Source organism: Marmota monax, unplaced genomic scaffold (assembly GCF_021218885.2).
Source record: "Marmota monax isolate L192 unplaced genomic scaffold, Marmota_monax_Labrador192_F-V1.1 WCK01_AAM20220418_F8-fsc00845, whole genome shotgun sequence".
Lineage (NCBI taxonomy): Eukaryota > Metazoa > Chordata > Mammalia > Rodentia > Sciuridae > Marmota > Marmota monax.
In genome coordinates this window covers 114,926-141,332 of record NW_026695190.1, presented here as the reverse complement: position 1 = coordinate 141,332, position 26,407 = coordinate 114,926, and the positions used below count along the sequence as shown (strand labels likewise).

General features: G+C 38.4%; 1 long non-coding RNA gene and 1 pseudogene across 1 annotated transcript; both read left to right on the top strand.

The window, feature by feature from the left end:
• Nucleotides 1-9,162: 9,162 nt before the first annotated feature.
• Nucleotides 9,163-13,464, top strand: LOC131423570 (uncharacterized). The gene is made up of 3 exons (XR_009225295.1): nucleotides 9,163-9,282; nucleotides 11,685-11,961; nucleotides 12,548-13,464. It is a non-coding gene; the product is annotated as an uncharacterized LOC131423570 (long non-coding RNA).
• A 7,559-nt stretch (nucleotides 13,465-21,023) lies between these two features.
• On the top strand, nucleotides 21,024-22,249 carry LOC124081882 (transcription factor JunD-like; annotated as a pseudogene).
• Nucleotides 22,250-26,407: the final 4,158 nt, after the last annotated feature.

Genomic DNA, 26,407 nt, shown 5'->3' with positions numbered 1-26,407 from the left:
CTCAGGTAAGAAGGTACATAACAAGGTACATAAAATAATAGGAAGAAATCAAGACTTGGTCAATGGTTTAGAAGAAACTTATGAAGACTATAAAATTTGGGGGGTACAGTAATAAGGATGGATCTCTGAGACAGACAATGCAGTGTAAATATCATAAGATTTCATGCTATCACATACCAAAGCACATACATCATGGACATTGTACAAGACAAACAAGTTGACAACTTGACTTGGCCAGTTGTTTTTATCCAGCCTCTGATGCTGCACAGGATGAATGAGGACTGAGTACCATAGTGGTTTCCAGTCACCGTATTTTATCTATCAAATGCTTCTTCCAAATATCTAGCCAGCTAGGAGGAGAGGTCTATCTCTAGGTTCTTGTTACAGCATCATTCTTTTCATCATTCTCTCATAATAAATTAACAAGTGGACATCATTTAATGCAGAAATAATTTTAACCAGAAAAACCCAAACTTTTTTTTTAATTTTGCTTTTACAGACAATAAATGCTAAGCAAGTAACACTAATAAAGTGTCAATACATCATGCCTAAAATTGAATCAGACTACACTTAACAAAAATAATGATATTACTATTGGTCTATGACCATGGGATCCACTGTATTATCATCTAAAAAAGAAACAAAAAGCTGCTGGCCTGGTAGAATTCTGGAACAGGTGATGGTGTTGCTAACACTTCTTAAATTTCACATCATTATATCAGTTTGTGCTACCAAGAGACACACTATATAGATCCAGGAACCAGAGTGTCAAATTTTAAGAGTCTTAACTCACCATCACTCCTACTAATGCTCTTGGCAATTATATTTTCTTACACCATGCTTCTGCATCCTCCACTCTTAGAAATCCTAATTATTTAAGAGGACACTTTTCCAACAGGATGTCTAACAAAATTCCAACTAAAATTTAAACTGCATTTGAGGACTCTAAATTCTATGTACTAAGAAAACAGAAAGCAAGAGGAGAAATTACAACCCTAGCTAGGTGAATTCACTCTCCTCACCAGAAGGACATTGATTCCATGTTGCAATGCTAAGCAAGTACCACTAATAAAGTGCCAATACATCATGCCTAAAATTGGTTCAGACCACACTTAACAAAGATAAAAATATTACTATTGGTCTATGACCATGGTATCCACTGTATCCAAATATAAAAGTCTATTGTATATTTGAAGATAAAAATCAGATGATTCAATTTGAAAACAGATGATCCAATTCTCTACTTTTTAGTATTTACTTTCCATACAGGAATTGTAAAAGTATCAGTGCAGGAGTTGTATCTTGAGAAAATTATAGTAAGGAGCCTCAAATGATTTGGGGATGAGTATAGAGACCAAAGGAAGTATGTTTAGTGGATCTGAAATGAACAGCAGAAGAGACACAAGATGACCATTAATTTGACATTCAGTCTACACAGCTGTCAAAACTGTAATTAATTGCACTGTTTTCCATTCTCATAAGTTTTCTTCAGGAATAGAGTCTCACCAGTACCATAAACTAAGTAAAGAACTTAGACTGAAAAATGAGATTTTTGTGGTGTCACTATAGGGAACTATGCTTTATGGCACCATTAGGACTGAAGGATTCATTTCCCAGACAATTGCTGAAAGTGGTCTTTTCAAAATATTTTCATTAGTAGAAGATCGTTTTTCTGGCTATTACCATTTAAGGCTTCCTAAACTCAAGATTGTTTGAGACTCATGTAAATCACACTCCATGTCTCAAGTAGGAAATATATAAGAGTGCAATACAGATCCATAATTTCACTTTGAGTAAGCAGAAGCCTCCTTTGAGATTAGACTGCAAACCCAGATTCTGTGTGCCCAAATATGCTTTCTTCCCTTTATTTCCATTGTGCTGATCTGAAGCACACTAACTTATGGACTTTCAAGATGCCTAGTCATGGTCTTAATCCACCTCCTGGGAAGCCCTAATTAGAACTCAAATGCATCCTTCATCTACTTCCAGACTTTCTGTTTTCCAGAAGTTCTTGGAAGTCTTTTGTCACTGGAGATTACCTCCTCTTTTCATTGTGGATGTTTATCTCATTTTATGCTTCTCTTTTACTGTTACTTTAATTTATTGTCAGTAAAATAGACTTGTATATATTTTTTAAAGAGAGAGGAGAGAGAGAGAGAGAGAGAGAGAGAGAGAGAGAGAGAGAGAGAGATTTTTAATATTTATTTTTTAGTTATTGGCGGACATAACATCTTTGTATGTGGTGCTGAGGATCGAACCCGGGCTGCACACATGCCAGGCCAGCGCGCTACCGCTTGAGCCACATCCCCAGCCCCAGACTTGTATATTTGAAGATCCAGATCTCTAAATAAAATGGTTAGCTTAGTTTATGGGCTTATAATACACAATCAAAAATGTTCAATACATTTTAATATGAATTTAGATCCATGATTAAAATTGGAGGAAATAAAATAGGCTTCATTAGGATGTAATTCTGCACTACAAAATTTCATTATTTTTAACAAAGGATAAGAATTTTGGAAGATAACATGACAACAAGAAAAAGAATCACTATTTTTTATATATAGTTGTGCTTGAAAGAGAATAATTATGTCACTATAAATTGATGATATAATATAAAACAAAAAGCTTTATAACCAAGTTCTGTTTATTTTTGACAAAACATATTTGAAGCAAAAATACCAAATCCATGAATCTCCTCAAAATACTATACAGTGAATAGCATTTCTACACAAATCATGTAATTTTTATGATATTATGTAAATTTTCTAGACATAGATGTAGAAGTTAAATACACTAATATTATTTCTCAAGGCACATTTATTCTGAAGCACAGTTCCATAAATCTGCAAATACAATTAAATTTTACTTATTATACACAGATCAGTACCTCAAAAATTACCAAATACCTGGATATATTTTCTTTGACAGATTTCTATTTCCTAGACAATAAGGTCAGCTTTAATATAATATATCTCCTACCTTTTCAGTGACACAGAATTTTTAAATTTTAAGTAAACTTCTCGTATAGGCTCAAAATTCACCATATAACTATGGTACTAATGAATTAGTGATGGATGTTACAAGAAAATTTCTTAGTTCTTTTAAGAGAATTTTTTGAAATGAAACACTATATGAACACATGATCCTTCAAACAAATTATGATAATGCATGCACAGCAATGAATTTGGAATAAAGAAGGTATATATATTTATTAGCTACAGGACTTTGAAAACACATGCTTTGGACCTAAAAGACAGTTATTTTGCTTTGTAATTGTAGCATTATTATAGCTGTGTGAGGAGTTTTAGGTCTATGTTTTTGTTTTGTGATCTCATGTGCTTCATTTATTCAGATGTATTAATGTAATATATGCTTATATGAGTTATATGCCTCTTTCTAATTATAGAATATATTTTTAGAAACTCTTGGTAATCATACAGTTTCTAAATTAGAGAGCAATTACCATGCAAGCTAGAAAATGCACAGTGGCTTAAAGAAATCCTCATCCCAGAGTCCAGCCTTAGAGTTTTCACATTGTTGATGATCAATAAATTTATATGTTTCATAAAGTTAAGATCTGTTTAATCTTAAAGTAAAGAAATAGGAAGCCAGAGAGGTGCTTCTTCACAGATATCAAGCTGTCATTACTCGGAAACCCAAGAAAAAGTCCTAGAGGGCAGTCTGTCCCTCTGATTGAGGTAGTTATGTAAAATTCAAGTCCTGCTTTTCTTCCCCACAACTTTGGCTTTCCTGTGTCACCTTGTTCTTTGTGTTTCAGTGACCAGAGAATGAGATAGGTTCGCAATTATTTGTTCATGCTAAAGACAAAAAACAAACAAACAAGTGAAAAAAGAACTAAAAAACAACTGAGTTTGTGAAAACATCAGAAATTTAAGTACAGTTATCAGGATAGGATGAGATTCCACTGACCTAAATGTTCCTTTAAGAAAAATTAGAATCAGATATTTCCGTTGTGACAGAAATGAGAAAGGGCATATATGTATGTATATAGTCACATATATATACACACATGAAACTAATACATAAAGAATGAATGAACACAAATATTCCTCCTCTAAACTTGGAAATTATATTCCTGTGTATTTTTAATCCAGGAATGGGTAATTACTAGTACATTCATTGATTTTCAAAAATATTCCGTGTGCTTCCAAACCCTTTTATCATGATCCTCTCATTTGTCATTTCCTAACTTAAAGAGTACAGGGTGTGGACATTTTTAATCTTTTGAGTTAAATTGGATCCAAAGACTTTATGATAAATATAAGTAGTTTATGGCATTGTGATATTGCCCTCTATGAAATGAATTTTTTAACATAGAATATCATTTCCTTCTAAAATTTAAAAAACTTATAATTACTCAAAGTATAGAATTCATATCAATAGTAGTTCTATTTTATTTTATAATATTACAAAAGCAAGTTTATAAATAAAAAAATGCTAAATTACAGATGGGGATATGGCTCAGGGGTGGAGCACTTGCCTAGCATGTGTGAGGTCCTGAGTTTTATCCTCAGCACCACATAAAAATAAAATAAAGTTTATAAAATATCAAGGTAAAACTCATGTCTTCTTTTATAATATGTATACAAATAAGTAATTTTTAAAATCTCTAGATGACATTCCATATTTAAGTTGTATCACTAGAACTCATTAAAGTTAGAACAAATGGAAAACTAAAATTAATCATTTTTCCCTATTAAAAAATGACTCATTTTAGAGGATATAAATTAAAGAAGCAAACGTTGTTAGAACAAAATATCCTCAGTGAACCATACAGAACACAGTTTTCTGGATTGAGTAAAACCTATCCTATTATTAGGGATAGATGTGGATTCACCCAACACATATTTTTCTCACTTCAGTTATCACCCTCTAATATCCTCCAGGTGACATTCCAATATTATTACCAAATTATGTCTGAATTATATCATGGCAACTGTGTTCCCACTATACACAGCTTTCTTATAGATTCAGAATTACCATATATTATCAAAATAGTTCTTGATATAATCTCATGTTGAGGTTTTCTGGGGTAGTATGTTACTTTGATTTCATTTTTCTCTTCTTGATTAAGCAGTAGGAACATATTGAAAACTCTACAATTTTCAGTGAATTGAAATGGAAGGATTGCACAAAAGTAAAGAATTGCAACCATCTGAAAAAATGAATCTCAATGTAGTAGGAGTGCACACCAATGTATTTTTTAGTGCTGTCTTTTGACCATTTACTACCCGACCTAATGCCTTTAATATATCATCTAAGATGACACAGAGAAGCATGCCCTCTAAGGTGATATTTTTATTTGTATTTATAATTTTTTATTGAGTTAAAATGTTACCTTGATGCTAAATCTGATCATCTTGTATGACATATACAGAGTCTTATTACATATATTCTAGAGGTATTGTGTATGAAAGAAGAACACATATGGATGTGTTTCTGAAATTAAAAGTCCTCAGTAGAAATTCTGGCCATTGTTTTAATTATGCAGTTCCTGATATATGTGATTTAATAGATTTAAATCTTTTATTTTAATAATGGCTACATATGTTTTTGCTTCAAATTGTTTTCATAAAGTTAAAATATTCTAGCAATATGTGTAGAAAGCTCGTTGGCAGTATTTTAGGCCTGTCTTTGAATCCCCAATGTAGCTATCCACCTTGCATATATGTTATTATCATGACCAGAAAAAATATCTTAAGTGACCAAATTCCAGCTATTGAATATCAGTAGAAATATTTTATTATTGTCTTCTCCTCAGTCATCTGGAATAAAGGTGGTAATTCAAGTCACAGTTTAGATAGACTCAAAGTCATTCCATTGTAAGGTTTTTAATTAAAGATCAAGAATTTGACCCAAGCGTAAAAGATAAACTTCCATAAAATCCCAATATTCATCTGCTTGAAGGAAGCAGAATGTGTTTCTTCAGTAAAGAAACCATACATAAAATTGATACAGAAAATTTGATGTTAATCTGATGGAATATTTTCTATAAAAGGCATGTTGTGTTTTAAGTCAAGTGTCTGAAATAGTAGGTATGTGTTTTAAATTGTTTCAAGCCACATATTTAAAAACACCAGTCATCAGGGCTAAGATTGTGGCTCAGTGGTATAGTTTTTGCCTAGCACATGTGAGAAACTGTGTTCAATCCTCAACACCACATAAAAAATAAAATAATAAAATAAAGTGTAAACAAGGTTTGAAAAAAAATAGCAGTTATCAGAAAACCATGTGGATGAGGCTAAATTGTTCCATAACTCTTTAGACCTTTTAGATATAAAAGATATAACAATAAGAGAAACCAAAATAGTGAAACGTTTATGAACATAGGATATCATTTTAAAATCTGAGGTAATGTAGATATTTGGTTAAAACATCAAAGTGTTGATTTCTGTTTATTTTAATTTTTAACTGGAATCTACTATTTGTACTTGGATATGAGACCCAGTATTGTAACTCAACATGTGTATATAGTGTGTAATTATCAGATCAGTGTAATTTTCATCTCATTAAAATTATTCTTTGTTTAAAACCTGCAAATTTCTTGCTATTTTGTTTTGTTTAAGAAGTTATTATAGAACATAATCACCTTATTGTGCTTTAAAATCTAAGACTTACTTTCTGGTCTTAACTTTTTTTGACACTTCTTACACAAAATCAGTCTCTTTCTCATTCTTATCATAAATCTGGTTAGCATTTCTGTTTTCAGTTTCTGTGTAATCAACTTTTCAGCTTCAACACATGAATGCCACATGCAGTATTTGTGGGAAAATAAATGTCATTACTAGGAAAAATAAAATATTATCCTCAATAAATAATTTGGGAAATTGGCATAATTCTCTGCATTCACTCATTCAGTGTTTTGAACTTGTCTCTAATAATAAATTTGGAAAAAGAATAAAAATATATAAATCAAATATACATATGTTTTCAAGATTTTATGGGTCACATTTGGTCAATGAGAGTAAGTTTTGTGACATTTATTTTTATAAAAATGGCATATGCTAATTCTTATAAATTTATTTATAATAAGTGTATATATTATATGTAAGTTTTTGTATTGTGAATTTAAATAGATCTATATTTCCATGGAATAAATAACTTTAAAATTTGTATTAGAGTTGGCTCAGTAACACAGGCCTGTCATTCCAGTGAATGTGGAGGCTGAGGCAGGAGTATTGAGAGTTCAAAGCCAGCCTCATTAACTTGGTGAGGTCCTGAGAAACAATTTAATCCTGTATCAAAATAATAAAAAAAAACAAGAAAGAAAAGAGGACCCAGACTCAGTGGCACACACCTGTAATCCCAGTGGCTCAGAAGGCTGAGGCAGAAGGATTATGAGTTCATAGTCAGCCTCAACAATGGTGATGAACTAAGAAAATTAGTGAGACTCTAAATAAAATACAAAATGAGGCTGGTGATGTTGCTCAGTGGTGGAGTATCCAAGAGTTCAATCTCAGAAGGGCCAAATAAAATAAATAAATAAAAAGTGCTGGGGATGAGTGGGCCTGTGGTTCAGTGGTAATACAATTGAATTGCATGGCATGTGTGAGGCACTGGGTTTGATTCTCAGAACCACATATAAATAAACAAAATAAAAATCTATCAACAAAGAAAAAATATTTTAAAAAACTGGAGGTGTATCTCAGTGGGTAATCACCCAAATGCACTCACCCTGTACCCCTTCTCCACCTGGGATGCCCACCCTGACACATGTGAAAGAACAATATCTCAGCCTGGCCACCTATCCAGCAGTTTTCCTTTAACAGCCCATGAGGACCCATTCCTCACTTGATGCCCATCCTTTCACGCCACTGTGTGACTATGCACTGGGCCTACACTAAGCCACCCGAGCACAACTGTTTGTTAAGGTCCAGGTGCAGGTATCCCTAATTCATTCCACTGGGACGTTATATTTTATAAAATGGGTTTCTAATACTTCAAAATGACAGGTTTAGGGCTGAAAGTACAGTTCAGTAGTAAAACGAGTGTTTCCCATGTGCCTGGCTCTGGGTTCCTCTGCCACACGACCGGCGTGAGCTTCATGAAAGAAGATTCAGTGCATAAGAAATTGCTAGAGAGTTTTAAATTAAAGAGACAGACTCTCATACCTTTAATGCAGCTCTGAGATGGCTTCTCCTAGCTCCCGCCTCCAGCCACCTAATCTGTTGTTGAGGTTTACAGAAGAGACTAGCGAGAGAGGGAGAGCATGCCAGGGAGTGAGCTTTTATTGGGCAACAAAAAAATTCAAGGGAAAATACCAGCCAATGAAGGATAAGGGGGTCAGCATCTCAAGGTCAGGGCTGGCAATTGGGTCTTCAGGTCAGTGGCCAGGCACACCTCTGCATGGACAAGCCCTCGGACCTGGGAAAGGGTGGGGAAGGCTTTTTAACACAGGCTGTGTTTAAGCCCCTCTCACCCAGCCAGGGAGGTAACTCAAATCACATGTAAGAATGGCCTCCTACAGGATCCAACTCCAGCATGTAAAAAAAAAAGCCAGGCAGGCCTGGTGGCACATGCCTATAATCCCAGTGACTATAGAGGCTGAGGCAGGAGACTCAAAAGTCTAATGTCAGCTTCAGCAATGTAGTGAAGCCCTAAAAATCTTAGATAGACACTGTCTATAAACTATAAAAAGGGTTGGGGATGGTCGTTCAGTGCTTAAGAAATCCTAGATTCAGTTCCCACAACCAAAAAACAGAACCAAACTCAAACTAAAAATGAAAAACAAACTGTATTCCCCAATATTATTTGCAGGTAGGGGTCTCTATGATTCTGTGCTGGCCAATGAGATATCAGTGGAAGCCACTGGGCCTCTTAGATCTTTGTTTTTTTCCTTCTTCCCTTTCCCCTGATTGCTGTATTGAATGGACTGCAGAATGAAAAACAGAAAGGGTTCTGAGGCATGATGGCATAGCTGGATAGCCATAGCAGCCCAGACTGCCAACCACTGGGCTTTTTGATTTTCAAGTAAAAGGAAATCTTTTTCAGTATTTGATGGGTACATTTTTCTAGCAGTGGAAAGACAGATGCATTGATTTTTCTCCTTGTTCTACTTTCTGTTCATTGTCCTCAGGTTCAGGAACAATGCAGGTCAAAAGAACCAGCCATCTTTGTCACCAATTCTTTTTCAGGTCTCTGGGGATGGAGTGGAAGTACAACACAAAACCTCTACAGTACCTAATCTGAGCCCTTGGGACAGAGTTAGTCCTGAGTCATCTCCAGGATCCCTCATCTGTCCCAGAATGTTCACAGAGAGTGAGTATATTTCCTCTTGTTGCCAACACTCAAGTCCAAAATCCCAGGACTCCCATGGCTCTCCTGAGAACTGTTCCACAACAGACTAACACTGGTCCCAATCTCAATTCCTGCACTGATGGGACATTGGGAAAGTGATTTTAAGCAAGCCATACTGTTCCCAATTTTGAAGTGGGTCGTCTCCAAAAAAGACTTGAATCTAAATGAACACAGAAGGAAGAAGCCTGGGTCCAAGGACTGAAGATGAACCCTGCCTCCAGAGAAACCTAGGATTTTAAAAGATTTCCAATTAAAGTGAGGTGGCAGGTAAAGTATAGACCTTGACATAAAACAATAGGCTGAGAGCAAAATGTCAGATGTGGGCAAAGACGTATGTGTGAGAGACTGATGTTTCACAGCCTCCACAACAGGTAAAAATGAATGCTAAAATTGTAATATGTAACATAAGAAAAAGGAACCACATTTTTTTCCTTTTTTATTTCTTTTCTTTTCTTTTTTTTTTTTTGTACAAGTGTTTGAAACTAGGGGAACATAACCACTGAGCCTCATCCTCAGATTTTTTAATGGTATTTTTTAGCTTTTGAGACACATTGTTAATCACAATATTGGGGTATTCTTATATCAAACAAGCATTTTTATCACAAAATAAATATGTCATGTTAGCAGCTACTTCTCTTTTACTGATTTTGTTTTTTTCTTTCCATAAATTCAAGTGAAAATGCTGTTTTTTCATATTTAATAACTTTTTATAATTTTAACCATTATTTTTTTTTGTTTTGTTTTTATGTGGTGTTGATATAACCCAGCACCTCGTGTGCACTAGGCAAGCACTCTCCCACTGAGCCACAAACCCAGCCCACATTTAACCTCATTTTAATCAAATTATTTTCTTTCTTTCTACCCATCCTTGTTTTTTTTATTCACCCTCCAATCTATGTGACTAAAAAGTCCTGGGAAATGATACTGCCTAATGTTAATTCTGGTGTTTGGGGCACTGGGTTTTGGCAAGATTTCCACCCCTTGCCCAGTTTTGCAGTATTCTGCTGTATATTTTGAATTCTTTATAGAAGCCTTTAGCATTTTTGTGGAACAATGAAATAAGTTTCCCAAAGTATGGCACTATTTTTGAAAGGTTTGGAGATATTGAATGACATGATGAGAAAAGCACCTGGCATAGTGTGGTTGTGTGATTCTGAGAGGACACAAATTTCTTTGTGAGATCACAAATGGTGTTCTTACCTAGAATGTCCTTTCCTTTGCTCTTTAGCATACTTCAATTTATCCTTTAATACCTAGTTGAATGTGAAGAATTTGTACTCCCAGCCAATACCTATACCCAGCCTACTGGACCCCTTCTCTTTGTTGTTTTGCAGCAACAAAGCAACAGCAGGAAGGCTTTCAGTGTGCTCATATAGCAATGGGGTTCAGTGAGAACTATAAATGGGTTTTGGCCACTGAAATCACCTGGCAAAACCCAGCTCCTGGTTTTATTAAACTTTGCTATCAGGGCTGGGGATGTGGCTCAAGCGGTAGCGCGCTCGCCTGGCATGCGTGCGGCCCGGGTTCAATCCTCAGCACCACATACAAACAAAGATGTTGTGTCCGCCAAGAACTAAAAAATAAATATTAAAAAAATTCTCTCTCTCTCTCTCTCTCTCTCTCTCTCTCTCTCTCTCTCTCTCCCTCCCCCACTCTCTCTTTAAAAAAAAAAAAAACTTTGCTATCAGATTCCTTGACCTCCCCAGTGTCATTTTTTTTAAATAAATCACCTAGTTCAGTTTCTGCAGCTTGAAGCCCAAGTCCCCAACTGCTTCCCTGTCTCTACAGCATTGGGTCAGGTTGTCAGAATAAACCATAGTTATACAGAAGTCATTATAAAGAGGCTTTCTCTTCTGAGACTGAACCTTGAGAAAGATGGCCATGACCAGATACCTATGCTTTCTCATTCTGAGATGCCCCAGGCTGGCTGGAGAAGAGATCACAGATGACTCTTGTTTGCCAAATAGCTGTGCCCATCCTGTGCTGAAAGGGGGAGAGAAGGTGCTGAAGGCCACAGAGCTTAAAAAAAAAAGCAGAAGGCCATGTCTTTGAAAACATGCTTTTTAAATCTGGCTGGGCTATTTCACAAATAGGACAGGGACATTGCTAGTTGCTGTACAGTGCCTCTTCTGCATCCATAATACAAAGACAGTGCTGAAAACATGCTCACATTTATGCAAAAAAGTATTATCATCAGTTGGAATTCTGTAAATGGAGATACTCTGTGGTTAGCAGAGTGGTTCAAGGTGAACCATTGAAGATGTGGGGTTCAAATGTGACCAGAGCCCAAAGGTAATTGTCCCTTAGACTCAGTGGTGTCACAACCATGGATATCTCAGCAAGATCTCTTTCATTCATTTCAGATGGAGTTTTCAAGGAGCAGTGGAGAGGCCAGGTGACAGTGAGGCTGGTGTAGGAGTGAACTTGATGGAAAACCATGGCTAATGAAGAAGAGCAGAGCCATTTTGTATGCTAGTGGATGGTGGTGGAATTGGGCCAAGCCAGACTGCAAAGGTTCCAGGGCTAGAGGGAAAAACCTGCAATCCCAGAGTGTTAAATATGTCATCGGAGGATGAGTCATGTGGACAGAATGCAGAGGATCAAATTGGTGGAGTGGGCGTGGCTCTCAGAACAATGCAGGTAAGAGGCCAGATGCTGGGTGGCGCCTATGAAAAAAGTGGAGAGGACCTTGTGGGCAGAGCTGGTGAGGCAGAGTCAGGCTGAGTGAATGGAGCCCAACTCCTAAGAACAGTGGGCGGGGAGAAGACAGGGGAAGCACGTGGGAGGCAGCACCCCACCCAGGACCCCTTAGGTGAGCACAGCCTAGGAACCAGGAGGCACAGTAATGCAGGAGCAGAGGGCATGGTGGGTGCATCCACAGGAGGCAAATGGAGTCAGGAGAGGCATCCATCCGGTAATTCTGTCAGGATTCACTGTGGACCCAGAGGGGAAGCAGGGTCTTTGGCCTCTGAGATAGTAATGTGACCTCAATGTCTGCTCCATTGGGGGCCTCAGTTTCCCCTCTTACCCACTGAGGCAATGGAGGGAGGCTGAAGATGCCATGGCACAGCCTTTCTTTCTTCCTCCCACTCATTGGATGCTGTGCACTTTCTATATTTTCAGGTTGGTTGGGTCCCATGGGGTTTCTTGAAGGGGTCCTTGGGATATCGCCTGAGACACTTTGTTTTTGGGGAACAATAATTTTTTTTTTCCTGTGTGTTCACAGAGACTTCTCTTGGTGCCTGCTGTTTACATATTGAGACCCTGAAGTCCAGAGAGGGTAAGCCTGTGATGCAGCCATCACTTGCTGGAGTCTGATCTGGATCGCACAGTCCCCTTCACTTACTCACTCACAGGCAGGGGTTTCATAGCACCTGGGCAATAAAAAAAGCATTGATGAGGGAAGAGGCCTTGGCTCTTTCCAGGTGCTACTTTGGGACACTCCCTAAGTCTGTAAAGTGGGACACAAAGTGACATCTGACTCTCAGGCTGGTGTAAGGCCAAGTTCCAGCTTCATGATTCTCTAAAAGGCAATTTGCAATGGATGGGGCAGGGGATCTATTTTGACAGTATTATCATTTAGTATTTTTTTAAAACATTCATTTTTTAGTTGTAGGTAGACACAATACATTTATTTTATTTTTATGTTATGGTGAGGCTTGAACCCAATGCCTCATGCATAATAGAAGAACACTCTACCTCTAGGCAAAACCATAGCCTTCATTAATTTTATATATGGAAACATAACTCCTTGCATAAAAAAAAAAAAAAAAAAAAAAACTATAGTACCAGGCTCTGTCCTAGGCAGAGAGGACACAGACATGAACAAAACAGCAAGGAATCTCTGCTCTTATTTTCGTGGGGGCTACCATTCCCCTGGACTGACCCAAGAATTCAGGCACTAAAGAGACATGAAGTACTGACCCCCTTTAGGCATCTGATCTAATGTTACCATCCATGGCAATGTTTTACCTTCTCAATTATTCTAAAACACACCCTTCTCCATATCATTTAGCTGCCCCAATCCTTTCCTAGCTGTGAGATAAAGGTCTCCTTAAAGATCCCTTCCTTGCTTGCTTCTCCAGTTGCATCTCCTCACCCCTCTTTTAGGTTTCAAGAATTCCTGTCTCATCCCTACTTGTACTTACTGCTCTGCTTAATGTGGGTACTTTCCCATTGTTAGAAGTGCTAAGTCCTAATTAGACACTAGATGGTATCAGAACTGTACTTTTGACATTTTTTCTATCTTCCACCAGAGTATCTGCCTACTTATTGGCTGGCTTGGTTATAAAATACTTTAGAAAACTCTTCAGTACTTGCTTTATAAGCAGCTTTTTATGTTTTTTTGTACAAATCTTCATTAATTGTATGTATGAAATTAATCATCCAGCTATGAAAGGGAGTATTACACTAACTACCCAGTGTATATGTGTGTGTATGTGTGTGTGAGAATATATATATATATATATATATATATATATATATATATATATATATATATATATATATATATATATTGACCCAGCTATTCCCCTTCTTGGTCTATTCCCTAAAGACCTAAAAAGAGCATGCTACAGGGACACTGCTACATCGATGTTCATAGCAGCACAGTTCACAATAGCAAGACTGTGGAACCAACCTAGATGCCCTTCAATAGACGAATGGATAAAAAAAATGTGGCATTTATACACAATGGAGTATTACTCTGCATTAAAAAATGACAAAATCATAGAATTTACAGGGAAATGGATGGCATTAGAGCAGATTATGCTAAGTGAAGCTAGCCAATCCCTAAAAAACAAATGCCAATTGTCTTCTTTGATATAAGGAGAGTAACTAAGAACAGAGTAGTGACGAAGAGCAGGAGAAGAAGATTAACATTTAACAGGGATGAGAGGTGGCAGGGAAAGGGAGAGAGAAGGGAAATTGCATGGTAATGGAAGGAGACCCTCAGGGTTATACAGTGGAGGAGGTAGAGAGAGAGGAGGGGAGGGGAGGGGAGAGGTGGGGAGGGGGGAGGGTGGATGATGGGAAAGGCAGCGGAGCACAACAGACACTAGTATGACAATATGTAAATCAATGGATGTGTAACTGATGTGATTCTGCAATCTGTGTATGGGGTGAAGGTGTATATATATATATATATATATATATATACACACACACACACACACATTTTTTTTTTCAAAATTTTTTCAGAAGTGGGATAAGGATTTCAATTCAATCATGGCCTCTTTCTACACCTGTTGTGCCTGGAATGTTTCAGGAGTCCTTACTAATATTGCAGGTATTTCTTTCTATTTTCTATGCTGTGATTATTAAAAGCCATTAAATAGAATAAATATATCTCAGAGATGCCAAGTGTTATCTCACTTGTAGTTGTTCATTGGGCATCTGTAGGCCTAAGTGAATATTCAGAGCTTTTTGGCAAAAGCATTCCTGTATGGAGCAGAAAAACCACATGAGGCAGGAAAAAAGTGTGTTAGTCTTGAAGAAGGCTTTTGTGTTGATGTTTGTGATTTCTCCTTGATATCCACATAAGGTGAGAGGAGAGGACTAGGAAGAAAATGAATATTTGGAAGGCAGGGGAATGTGAAAAATACTGCAATGAGACTGAGCATGACTCAGGTTTGGGTGAAGTTATATAAGTACAGGGAGCATTTCTCTGAGCTGGGAACACACCTATATTTAGCCACGGAGAAGGAAATAATATGAAGAAGACAGAGTGTGGGCATTCAGTTAAGGAGATAGAAAACCAGGAAAATGTAATGACATGAATTTCTGGAAGAGGTGATTTTAAAAAGAAAGGCAGAACCTCTTGTTCTAAAAAAACACTAAAAAGTGAGCCACAGGGTGACAAAGGAGGGACTTTGAGTTTTGGTGCCATAGGGGTTTCTGATAATCTCAGTGGAACCTCTGTCCTCAGGTGGTGGGAATTGAAGCCAAATTGAAGATTTATGGAAAAAATAAGGTCAGCATAGTGAAGGCAATAGCTGGAGGTCATTTTTCTGGTTGTTTACAACGAGATAAAGGGAGACTCAACCAGGTGTTAACATTTATGTTCTCAGAGATGTGGGGAGAGTTCATTCCTGCAAATGTTTGTTTGTGACTGCAGAAATCTTTTTTCTATTACCATGTTTATCACCTACACCTTAGAGTTGATTTTTTAGAAGTAATATGGAAGCCCAATAGTAATTTCTGGAGAGTAGGAAGGGTGCTGGGGCAGGGCAATCAATGAAAGTAGAAGATAGATAATTAGATATGATCACTGTGTACCATGCATTTGGAAATATTATGCTCAACTCCATTAACATGTGCAGTAAATATTTGTTAATTAAAAACAAATTAAAACTAATTATTCTATTTGATCACTGAAAGGTAGGCACTCAACACTGAGGAAGAGAGTATCCTTATGGTTTGTTTCCTGCTTGTGAAAATGGTCATTGTTAGTCACCTATAAAGATAACGGATTAAATAATTTTGGAAGAAATCGTATGATTTCTTTGATTTGAAGTGCCTTGTTGTCACAGCATGATGAGGTTATCTGATGGTCACTGAAATATTTGAAGTGCTACAGTCCATCCACTGTCAAGGTAGTTTGTGCCAAGTTCATCCTTTGGGACTGTAATATTTTCCTTATTCTTTCACTATTTGTTGCAATCAAGTCACTGAATCTGCCCACCCATAAAATGACAAAGATACTAAGCTCCACATGCAGGATGGGATGCTATTCTCCTGTATTGTTTTGAACTCTTGTATATGAAAGATTTTTTCCCATCATTTTTATCAATGTAGTCAATATTTCTCAGTAAATATACATTTATTTGTTGCTTTCACTTATAATTTAATATTAAAGTTTTTTTTTTATTTTATTGCTCATATTTTCCAGCTTTCACTCTTTCAGGATTTTTACTTTAGTTCTTATGTCATTTATCAGGAATTCACATGTGGGAAACCTTGAGAGACTCTCCTCCTACTCTTCATTCTCTTCCTCCTTCATATGTTAAGGCTCATTTTTTTAAAAAATTTATCTTTCATGATGCTAGAATCACCACTTTCTCCAGGGAAATATACACCTTTTTACTGGTATTTTTAGGGCAACTTGTGTAATTTGTCAGGACCAATGCAAAATGAAAACTTAGACTCCCTGTCTAAAAGCAGGTGACCTCTACCATTGACATCATGCCACAGAAATCTATTTCTTTCTTCTGTGATCTCTTCACATGTCATTGTACAATTTGTCTTTTAATTGTCCTTCTTACTACAGAATTTTAAATTATTAGCAAGACTTCTAACATTCATCTTTTTGTATGCCATATCAATTCTAAATGCAAACTTATGAGAAAGTCACATTGGAGAGCTTACACATCCATGTTGTGTTCATTAATACCAAAGCAGTGAATATGTTACACAGAACCAGTGCAATTGCATTTATTACACCTTGATAACTGTGAACAATTTCTCCAGCTGGTTTGTTAATGAGTTTGAAAGAGCTGGGAGAAAAGTGACTGTGGATTACCCTGCTTTCCCTATCCCTTCACATCCTCAGCTGGAAAGTTGGGTTAACACAGTGAAATACCTTGAGTGACAAAGCTGTCTTCTTTCTATATTTGAATCTAATTCTGGTTCGACATTAATGTGTGTCCTACCTGGGTTTCATCATGCTCCCTTTTTTTTATACTTGTGGATAGGACATGGTCACTTTGTACCCAACTCTCTCTTAGCTCCCATATTTCCGTGGCCCACTGGAATTTGTGATAATGGGAATGAAAACTCAATGTTTATGAGGTGTCCAAAAGCACTATACCTGCAGGTTACATTTATGTGCTGTGTTTATACCTGTGGTCCATTGCCTTCTTGGAATTTACTTTTGAAAAATAAGTAGTAAGATAAAATCAATAAAAATTATGATAGCAACAGCGAATATTCAATCAAGAACAGGTCCACTTTGAGCAGGAATCCTGACTGTGTAGGAAGAGCATCATGGGGCTAGTCCTCCTTTCCCTGCCTTCTGGCTTCGACACTCTCTTCATCATCTTTCCCTCCCTCAGTCCCTTGTATCCTCCCTTCCTCCCTTGCACAATAGTAAGAACACTAAGTAGGATATATGTACTCTGAAAACATGTAAGTGAGCATTATACTATTGTAAAGTGTAACTACAGAATTATGCTGCAAATATCTAGAAGTTGTTTATCTTATGCAATTAAAATTTTATATCCATCGAAGAGCAGCACCACATTTTACCCTAACCACATTTCTTTGCAAACAGCATGCTACTCTCTGTTTATATTTATATATTGCAACTAGAGATTGAACCCACAGCACTTAATTACTGAGTCACTTCCCCAGAGTTTTATTTATTTATTTATTTATTTTAATTTAGAGTCAGGGTCTCACTCAGTTGCTTAGGGCCTGGCTAACGTGATGAGGCTGGTTTTTAACTTGTGTTCCTCCCACGTCAGCTTCTCAAATCACTGATATTCAAGGTATGTCCCACTGTACCCAGCTCACTTAATGGTTTTTCATAGGGATATTTTGTGTTTCAGATTTTATACTCTTCTCAGGTGATGTGTCAGTCATTTCTCTCATTCCAACAGTTGAATCTCTTCGCTGTTCATGCTTTACTGTGCTGTGCAGAAGCTTTTGGTTTAATGGAATTATACTTCTCTGTTCATGGTTCTCTTCCCTGTCCTTTTATTGTCATAGCCAAAGGACCATTACCTAGAGCAATCTTGTAAAGTGTTTCTTCTGTGTTTTCTTTGTATGTTTTGCTCACAAACTTATGCTCTTCTTTCTTTTTTTCTATTTTAGATTAAAAATAGCAACTTCATCTGCTTGTGTTGTATAGCATGATATTTTAATACATATAACACTGTGTAGTGATCATATTTGTCACCTTAGTAGGATGGGAAGAGATTGGTAAATGGGACCCCAGTACTCTCTTCCAGGAATTATACAGGTTCACCTCTCACTGTTACATTTTCTCCTCTTTGAGTTGATGTTTGATATGATGTAAGATAAATTTTTGTTTTCTTTCTTCCCTGTGCAGATATTGAGTGTCCTCAGCACCATCTGTTAAAGAGACTAACTATCCTTTATTCATTCTGTATTATTGGCCCCATCTCAAAGATGATTGTGCAGTGAATGTCTGGGCTTATCCTTGTTCTCTTTTCTGTGCATTGGTCTATATGTTGCTTTCTATTTCAGTAAAACAGTGTTTTAATTCTTGTATTTTGTAATTTATTTGATTCTATCTTTTTGGCATTTGTTAAAATTAGCTATACATAACAGTATAATGCATTGACACAGCATACATAAATGGAGTATAACTTCACATTTTTTCTTTTGTACATGATGCAGAATTACACCAGTCATGTAATTGTATAAGCATGCAGGGTAATAATATCTGATCCATTTCATGATCCTTCAAAACCGCATACCTCTTTCCCTCCCTTACTAACCTCTCTATAAATCAAAGTGTATTTATTCTTCCCTAGTGCCTTCCATTGTGAATTAGCATCTGCACATCAGATAAAATATTAAGCCTTTGAAATTTTGCTATTGGTTTATTTAGCTTAGCATGGTATTCTCAAGTTACATATGCCAGCAAGTGGCATAATTTTATTATTTCTAGGGTTGAGTAATATTCCATACACACACACACAACACACACAAACACACAAACATACAGCCACACACAGATATATATATATATATATATATATATATATATATATATATATATATATATATATATATATATATATATATATATATATATATATATATATATTTATATTATATATAAATGTTATATTATTTATATTATATATAACATTTTATTTATTCATTCATATGTTGAAGGATACCTAGGTTGGTTCCGTAGCTTAGCTATTGTGAATTGACCTATTGTACATTGATATGGCACAAGCAATGTATGAGTGTACCTTTGCCTCCCACATTCTCATGAACAATATTATTGCTTGTATTCTTGATAATTGCCATTATGACTGCAGTGAAATAAAATATTGAAATAGCTTTGATTTGCATTTTTCTAATTGCTAAAGATGATGGTCTTTTTTATGTGTTTGTTGATCAATTGTATTTCTTCTTTTGTGAAGTGTCTTTTCAGTTCCTTCATCCATTTGTTGATGGGTTATGTCTCTTTTTTTTGGCAATAAGTTTGTTGAGTTCTTTATATATCTTGGAGATTTCTGCTCTATTTGATGTGTTTGTGCTAAGGATTTATTCTCCCATTCTGTAGGCTCTCTCTTCATGTTATAGATTGATTCCTTTGCAGAGAATAAGCTTCTTAGTTTGAATCCATCCCATTTTTTGATTCCTAATTTTACTGTTTGTGTTTTAGGAGTCTTGTTCAAGAAGTCAGGTCCTAAGCTAACAGGATGAGGATGTGGACAATTTTTTTTGTTAGGGTCTCCATTCTCATGTCTAAATCTTTTATCTACTTTGAGTTGATTTTTGAGCACAGTGAGATATAGAAGTTTAATTTCATCTTTCTACATATGGATTTCCAGTTTTCCCAGCACCAACTGTTGAAGAGGCTTTCTTTTCTCCAATTTATGCTTTTTTTCACCTTTGTCTAGTATGGATTGGTCTATATGTCTTTTGGTACTTTTTTTTTCTTTTTTTACTATGTCTCTGTAGTATAGTTTAAGGTCTAGTATTGTGATGCCTACTGATTCACTCATTTTGTTGAGAATTGCTTTGGCTATTGTGGCTCTCCTATTTTTTCAAATGAATTTCATGATTGCTTTTTATAGTTTTATGAAGAATGTCATTGGGAGATTAAAAGGAATTGCATTGAATCTCTATAACTATTTTGTTAGTATCACCATTTTGACTATGATCATTCTGCCTATACAAGAGTATGTAACATCTTTACATTTTCTCAGATCTTCAATTTCTATCTTTAGTGTTCTGTGGTATTCATTGTAGAGGTATTTTACCTCTTTTTTAGTTTGATTCCCAAGTATTTTATTTTATTCTTTCTTTTTCTTTTTGAGGCCATTGTTAATGGGGTGGTTTTCCTAATTTGTTTTTACATTGGATTCATTGCTTCATTGCCGCAGTCCGGCTGCAGCAAACTAGCGGGGGGTGGGGGTGACGAACAACTTGTGTACATTGATACAGCAGGAATGGGAGCTGTTTACTGTAGGACAGGAGCGGTATTTATACATTCCACACAGCTTATCTTATTAGCATAAACTAGATACAGCAGTCAACCAATAAGGAATCTCCACACTTAATGGCTTGCTTTTGTTACTTCACAAACCACTTCCTCTGGCATTTTGCCAGGCGCCATCCAGACTTGTTTACAGACTCTAGCATTTCTCTGGCAAAATGCCAGGTGCCATCCTGACTTGTTTACAGACTCGAACACTTCATTATAAAAATTCATTTGGTTTCTGAGTGTTTATTTCATGTTATACTATTTTACTAAATTTATTAGTCAAGAAAGTTTTCAGGTGAAATTTTTTGGATTTTCTAAATATAGAAGCATGTCATTAGCAAATAGTGATAGTTTGATTTCCTATTTTTCTATTCATTATCTTTAATTCTTTCTTCTAATTGTTTTGGATAGAGCTTCAAGGATGATGTTGAATAAAATGGCAAAAAAAGGCATCTTTTTGCTTTTTTTCAATTTTAGAGGGAATGCTTTAATTTTTTCTCCCTTAATAATAATGTTTCTGAGGAGCCCCCACAGAAGGGCCAGGCACAGAGCCCACTGGCAGGGTGGGCCCAGGACTGACTGGGCAGGGGAGGGGGTGGGAGACCCCAGGACAAAGGCCCTGGCCACCCTCCCCCAGCGGAGCCAGCCTTCGGTGCAGCAGAGGGTGGAAACACTTTTCTATGGTGATGAGGCACTGAGAAGCCTGGGCAATAGCGTCAGTGGCAGTGGCAGCAACTTTGTGTCCCTGGCCCACTTGTCCCTGAGGCGCCAACATGGGCGGCAGGCAGCGTGGTGAAGAATGATGCCCTGAAGCTGAGCCTGAGGGAACAGGTGCCAGCAGAGCCAACTCTGGCCCCCCTATCTGCAAACTGCACACACAACAGGTGCCCCCTGACAGCCTGCTCTCCAGCCCTACCTGAGGCTGCTGAAGCTCCCCTCTCCTGAGCTCGAGTGCCTCATCATCCAGACCAATGGGCTGGTTACCACTACACCGAGGAGCACACAGTTCCTCTACCCCAAGGTGTTGGCCAACGAGAAGCAGGAGTTCACCGAGGACTTTGTCAAGGCCCTGGAGGATTTGGAAAAGCAGCACCAGCTTGGCGAGTGTGCAGCCCCACTGCTGCTGCTGCTGCTGCAGCCTCTGCAAGAGGACCCTCTGTCAGGCATCAGGCGCCACACCCTCACTCCCGAGCTGACATCGGTCTTCAGGAACCTGAGCAGCTACAGGGGTGGGGCCGGGGGTGCTGCAAATGTCCCCTTCACCTCCAATCCCGTTCCCTTCTCCCCGTCACTGCTGCCCCCCCCCTCCCCGCGCACTGGGGCTGCCATGCCTAGCTGTGCTCAAGGATGAGCCACAGAAGGTGCCCGACTTGCCAAGCTTCAGCGAGAGCCTGCGGATATCGCTCATCCACATGGACACATAGTAACACATCCAGGCTGAGCGCAATCGGCTGCTCAACCGCATTGCAGCCTCCAAGTGCCCCAAGGGCAAACTGGAGCATCTCTCCCTGGAGGAGAAAGTGAAGAGGTCAAGAGCCAGAACACGACCTGGCGTCCACCAGGAGCCTGCTGACTGAGCAGGTGGCGCAGCTCAAGCAGAACGTCCTCAGCCATGTCAACAGTGGCTGCCAGCTGCTGCCCCAGCACCAGGTGCCCTTGTACAGAGCCCAAGCACTGGGTGCATGCGCGGCCCCCCTCCTTGAGGGGCGGGCTCACAAGGGGAGGGAGATGGCGTGAGCGCCCTGGACTTGGGAGGGTGCAACCCTGGCGACCACCTCCCCGAGGGTGCCCAGGACTCGGAGAGGGCCCGGTCCCCAGGGATCCCCATGGGTGCCCTGGGCTTGACAAGCTGGACCCCCTGCTCCTTTAGGGGGGTGGAGTCCATGACCTCCATGCCCCCTGCCTCTTTTCCCTGCGCTGCTGCCAGGTGTTGCACAAACCCGCAGGTTGCCCCTTCCTACACACCACTGCGGAAGGGGTCTCTATGGGGCACAGCCTCCAGGCTGCCTTTTCTTTTTCTGTTTTGCTTTTGGGAAAGAGAAGAACAGAGTGTTAGATTCTGCCCCATTTATGTTTCTATTCGTGAACAAATGGTTGTGTGTCCCTGTGTGTTTCCTTGTGTTTTTTTTTTTTTAAAGAAATGGGAAAAAGAAAAAAAAATATTAAGCCTTTTCCTTGCTCTCACTACCCACTTTTGTCCTTCCAACACCCCTCCTCCCTGCCCTTTTTGTTCTTTGTTTTTGTTTTGCTAGGAGTCCACATTCCTGTTTGTAAACCTTTGTTCCCTGTTTTCTGTTTTCAGTAAAGTCTCCTTACTCCAAAAAGAAGAAGAAGAAGAAGGAGGAGGAGGAGGAGGAGGAGGAGGAGGAGGAGGAGAATATTGTCCATGTGTTTACCATAGATAGCTTTTATAGTATTAAGACATATTTCTATTATACATAGTTTTCTAGTGTTTTGACTATGTATTTAGTCAAATGTTTTTTTCTGCATTTATTGAGATAATTTTTTGATTCTTGTCTTTACATCTATTTAATTAAAAAATATGTTTATTGATTTCCATGTATTGAACCAACCCTGCATCTCTGGGACAAAGCCCACTGATCATGTTGTACTATCTTTTTAATATGATTTTGTATGCTGTTTGCCATAATTTTATTGAGAATTATGACATCTCTGTTCATCAGGAATACTGGTCTGAAATGTTCTTTCCTTGATGTGTCTTTGTCTGGTTTTTGCATCAGGTTGATATCAGTTTCATAGAATGAGGTTAGAAGGTCTTTTCTATTTTCTATTTCATGAAATAATTTTAGAATTGGTGTTCATTCTTTTTTCAACTTCTTGTAGAACTGGGCTGAGAATTCCTCTGATCCTGGGTTTTTCTTAGTTGTTAGGCTTGTGATAATCCCTGGCTTGTGAGAATTAATGTAATATACTCATTTTGCTCTGAAACTTAACCTTTGACCTACTATAGTCCTAAAGTCAGGAAAACACCACAGAAAAGCTCTGTGGAAACAGTTCTAAAAAAGCCGCAGATGGTGATCGATGAAGATAGGCCAAGATATTGAAATATCTGAAATTCCAGATGCTCCCACTAGGTGTGGTGGCCAATATCTAAACTAGAATCCCTGCCACTGGGCACATGACCCCCTTGCCACACCCTCGTGGTTTAAACAAATCATTTGTTTATTTGCATCAACCCCTTGAACTAACCAAGAATCCTTTCCATATTCTCTGTGGCCACTTAATCCGCTAATTGTGTTTTAGAGTTGTTGTTGGATTTTCCGCGGTGTGTGATGATTTGCTAAGAGATGCTGTGATGGATGTGGGGTGCCTGCCTTCCCAAAAGAGTGTATATACTTCTGCAGGCCCTGGGCTGGGGCCTCTCAGTGCCCCCAGTTGCTGTGCATGGAGGACCGAGCTTGCTCGCAATAAACGCCTCTTTGCTGCTCACATTGATCTGGGTCTCTGGGGGTCTTTGGGGGCCCCAAATTAAAGCATGACAGCACCTGGTTTTAATCCTTCTAGGTCAGGAGGGTTAGTGGAGAGGATTCCAAGAAGGGAATATGGATAAAAGGTCCTGATAATGGCTAGTCCTGACACCGGGCTCGGGCTCCCTCTCGGTGACCCAGACCAGTCAGCTGTCCCTGGGGTGAGGGCGGGGGAGTGCAGAGAGGAGCCAAGTCCCAAAGTCTCCTGAGTACTTGGGGTGGCGGGCCGATATGTGAGTGGTGCGCGGCAGCGGAGTCTGATGGGGGCTGAGGAGGTTGAGAGTGGCAGAGACCAAGGCCGCAAAGGGAGTGGGTCAGGTGGGTGGCCTGCATCTTCGGAGGCAGCCCAACATGCCCGAGGCTGCAGCAGTGCTGCCCAGTCCCTGACATTCGGGGACCCGGCGCAGGGCGAGGCGCCAAGTGCCATGGGCCAGTCCCCCTGGCCAGTCAGTCCTCTCACTCGGGTGCAACCCTGGGGCCTGCCTCAGTTTCCCAGGGTGGTGGGGTTGGCACTGCTGCCCATGGCAGCACCACTTTGCTGTGTACCAGGCACTTAACTTGTGCATTTCCATGCTCAGGCTGCACAGAGAGGTGCAGCGCCCTGCCCAAAGTCACACTGCTGGGATGTGGTGGGATGAGCTTCCAATACCCATGCAGGCCTGCGCCCTTCCTGGCCTCTGGTCCTTCTCCCAACGGTGCTCACAGCTGGTTCCCTTGGGTCCTGGTGGGGCTGCTGAAGGTGTGTCTGGGACTTGCTCTGAAATTGAATGCAGCAGGGTGTGTGAGTTCCTTGGGACAGGCTTTTTCCATGCCTTTGTCCAATTCCTGGAAGGTCTTCCTGTTAGGTGCCCTCTGAATCTGGCTGCAACCAAATAAAACTGTTTCCCCATCTTCAGTGCTATCTTAGGTGCCTTGCCTTGTCTGTCACTACAACAGTATACTTCTATACACTTAAACATTGTTTGTGTTTTCATGAAACGGTAAACAGATGAGATTAATTGTGTACTTCAAATAACAAAATATCACTTATTAAAATGGAATAATTTGCCTAAATTCAGAAATTTACAAGGATTGTTTTAAAGTGTGAATAAAGAAGGAGTTAACAGATGGGAAAGAGAAATTAGAAGGTTCTAAGTATGGATTTAGTAGAAGGAAAATTTGTTTTGGGATAAGAGAGTGTATGTGATTAAGTAAATCAGAGGGTTTAAACAAGTGATAAAGAAGGTCTGTTTATGTTGGCTATATAGGATTCAGTAAGTCATAAAGAAGGTCTGTGTAAGTTGATTATATATGTAAGTTTTTTGAGCAAGTAATCTTGAAGGAATTAAGCATTATACAACTGTGGTTAAATCACAACTGTTATTTTGCAATACTGTAGTATGTTATTTCTTTAAGAGCTAAACTTGATTAATATAAAATCAACTATAGTAATTGTGGTAGTATTACTCTTTTTTGTATATCAAATGTGTTCATGTTTTCCAGGTATATAAGTCTTTAAATTAGAAGCTCAACAACAACAACAACAACAACAAAAAAAAACATTATATCAAACTGGTGTTCTCCAAACTAAAGTTGCATGGTAATTTTAGACTTATAAGAATAACATATTGGAGATTTATTTATATCATTTAATTTTCTATAACTGGACCTGTTATCAATAATATAAATATGAAGTCCTATACACTGGGTAGAATTCAAATGTAACATCATATTTTGTTAGCTAGTATTCATGTAACATCAAGCAACAATATATGTAAACTTTATAAAATGATATTTAAGAAACAAAGATCAACTTCAATACTAGAACACTTTACCTAAGATTTATAAAGAGCCTTGCCTTCCCTGAGATAATGTTCTGCCTACCATCTTACTATATACCAGAATGACTCCAAAGTAGCCCTGACTTCAGCTAAAAGCCAGTACTCTTAATTTAAGGTGAAACTTACTTTGCTGGATCTTTAAGATCAAGAATTAAAGTTAAATTAAAAAGGCCAAGAAAACCAATATTTGACTCTTGCCCTCTGAGTCAGTCTGAATCTAGGGAACAGGGAAATTCTCTAAAGAGCTTTGCAACTCTGGACCACATAACCTCCTGATCAGGGAGATTAATGAGACCACTGGAGAATGAAAACCCAATCAGTGAACTTGCCTTGAATAGGAGGGTCATTTGAGACAGGAGATGCCCCTGATTCTTCCAAGGAAAGCCACATGGTCAAGCAAGACCTGGACCCATCATTGTGCAGATAGTACTAGCAGAACTAAGAGGCTGCTTTCAAGTTCTCCCACAAGTGATCCCTATGGGAACTCAGCTGACTCTTAATGATAGAAACAAAGTCAATTTTGACCAGCTTCATCTTAAACACCTACCAAAAACAGTTAAGCTAAAACACAGTAATTCCTGGGAGTA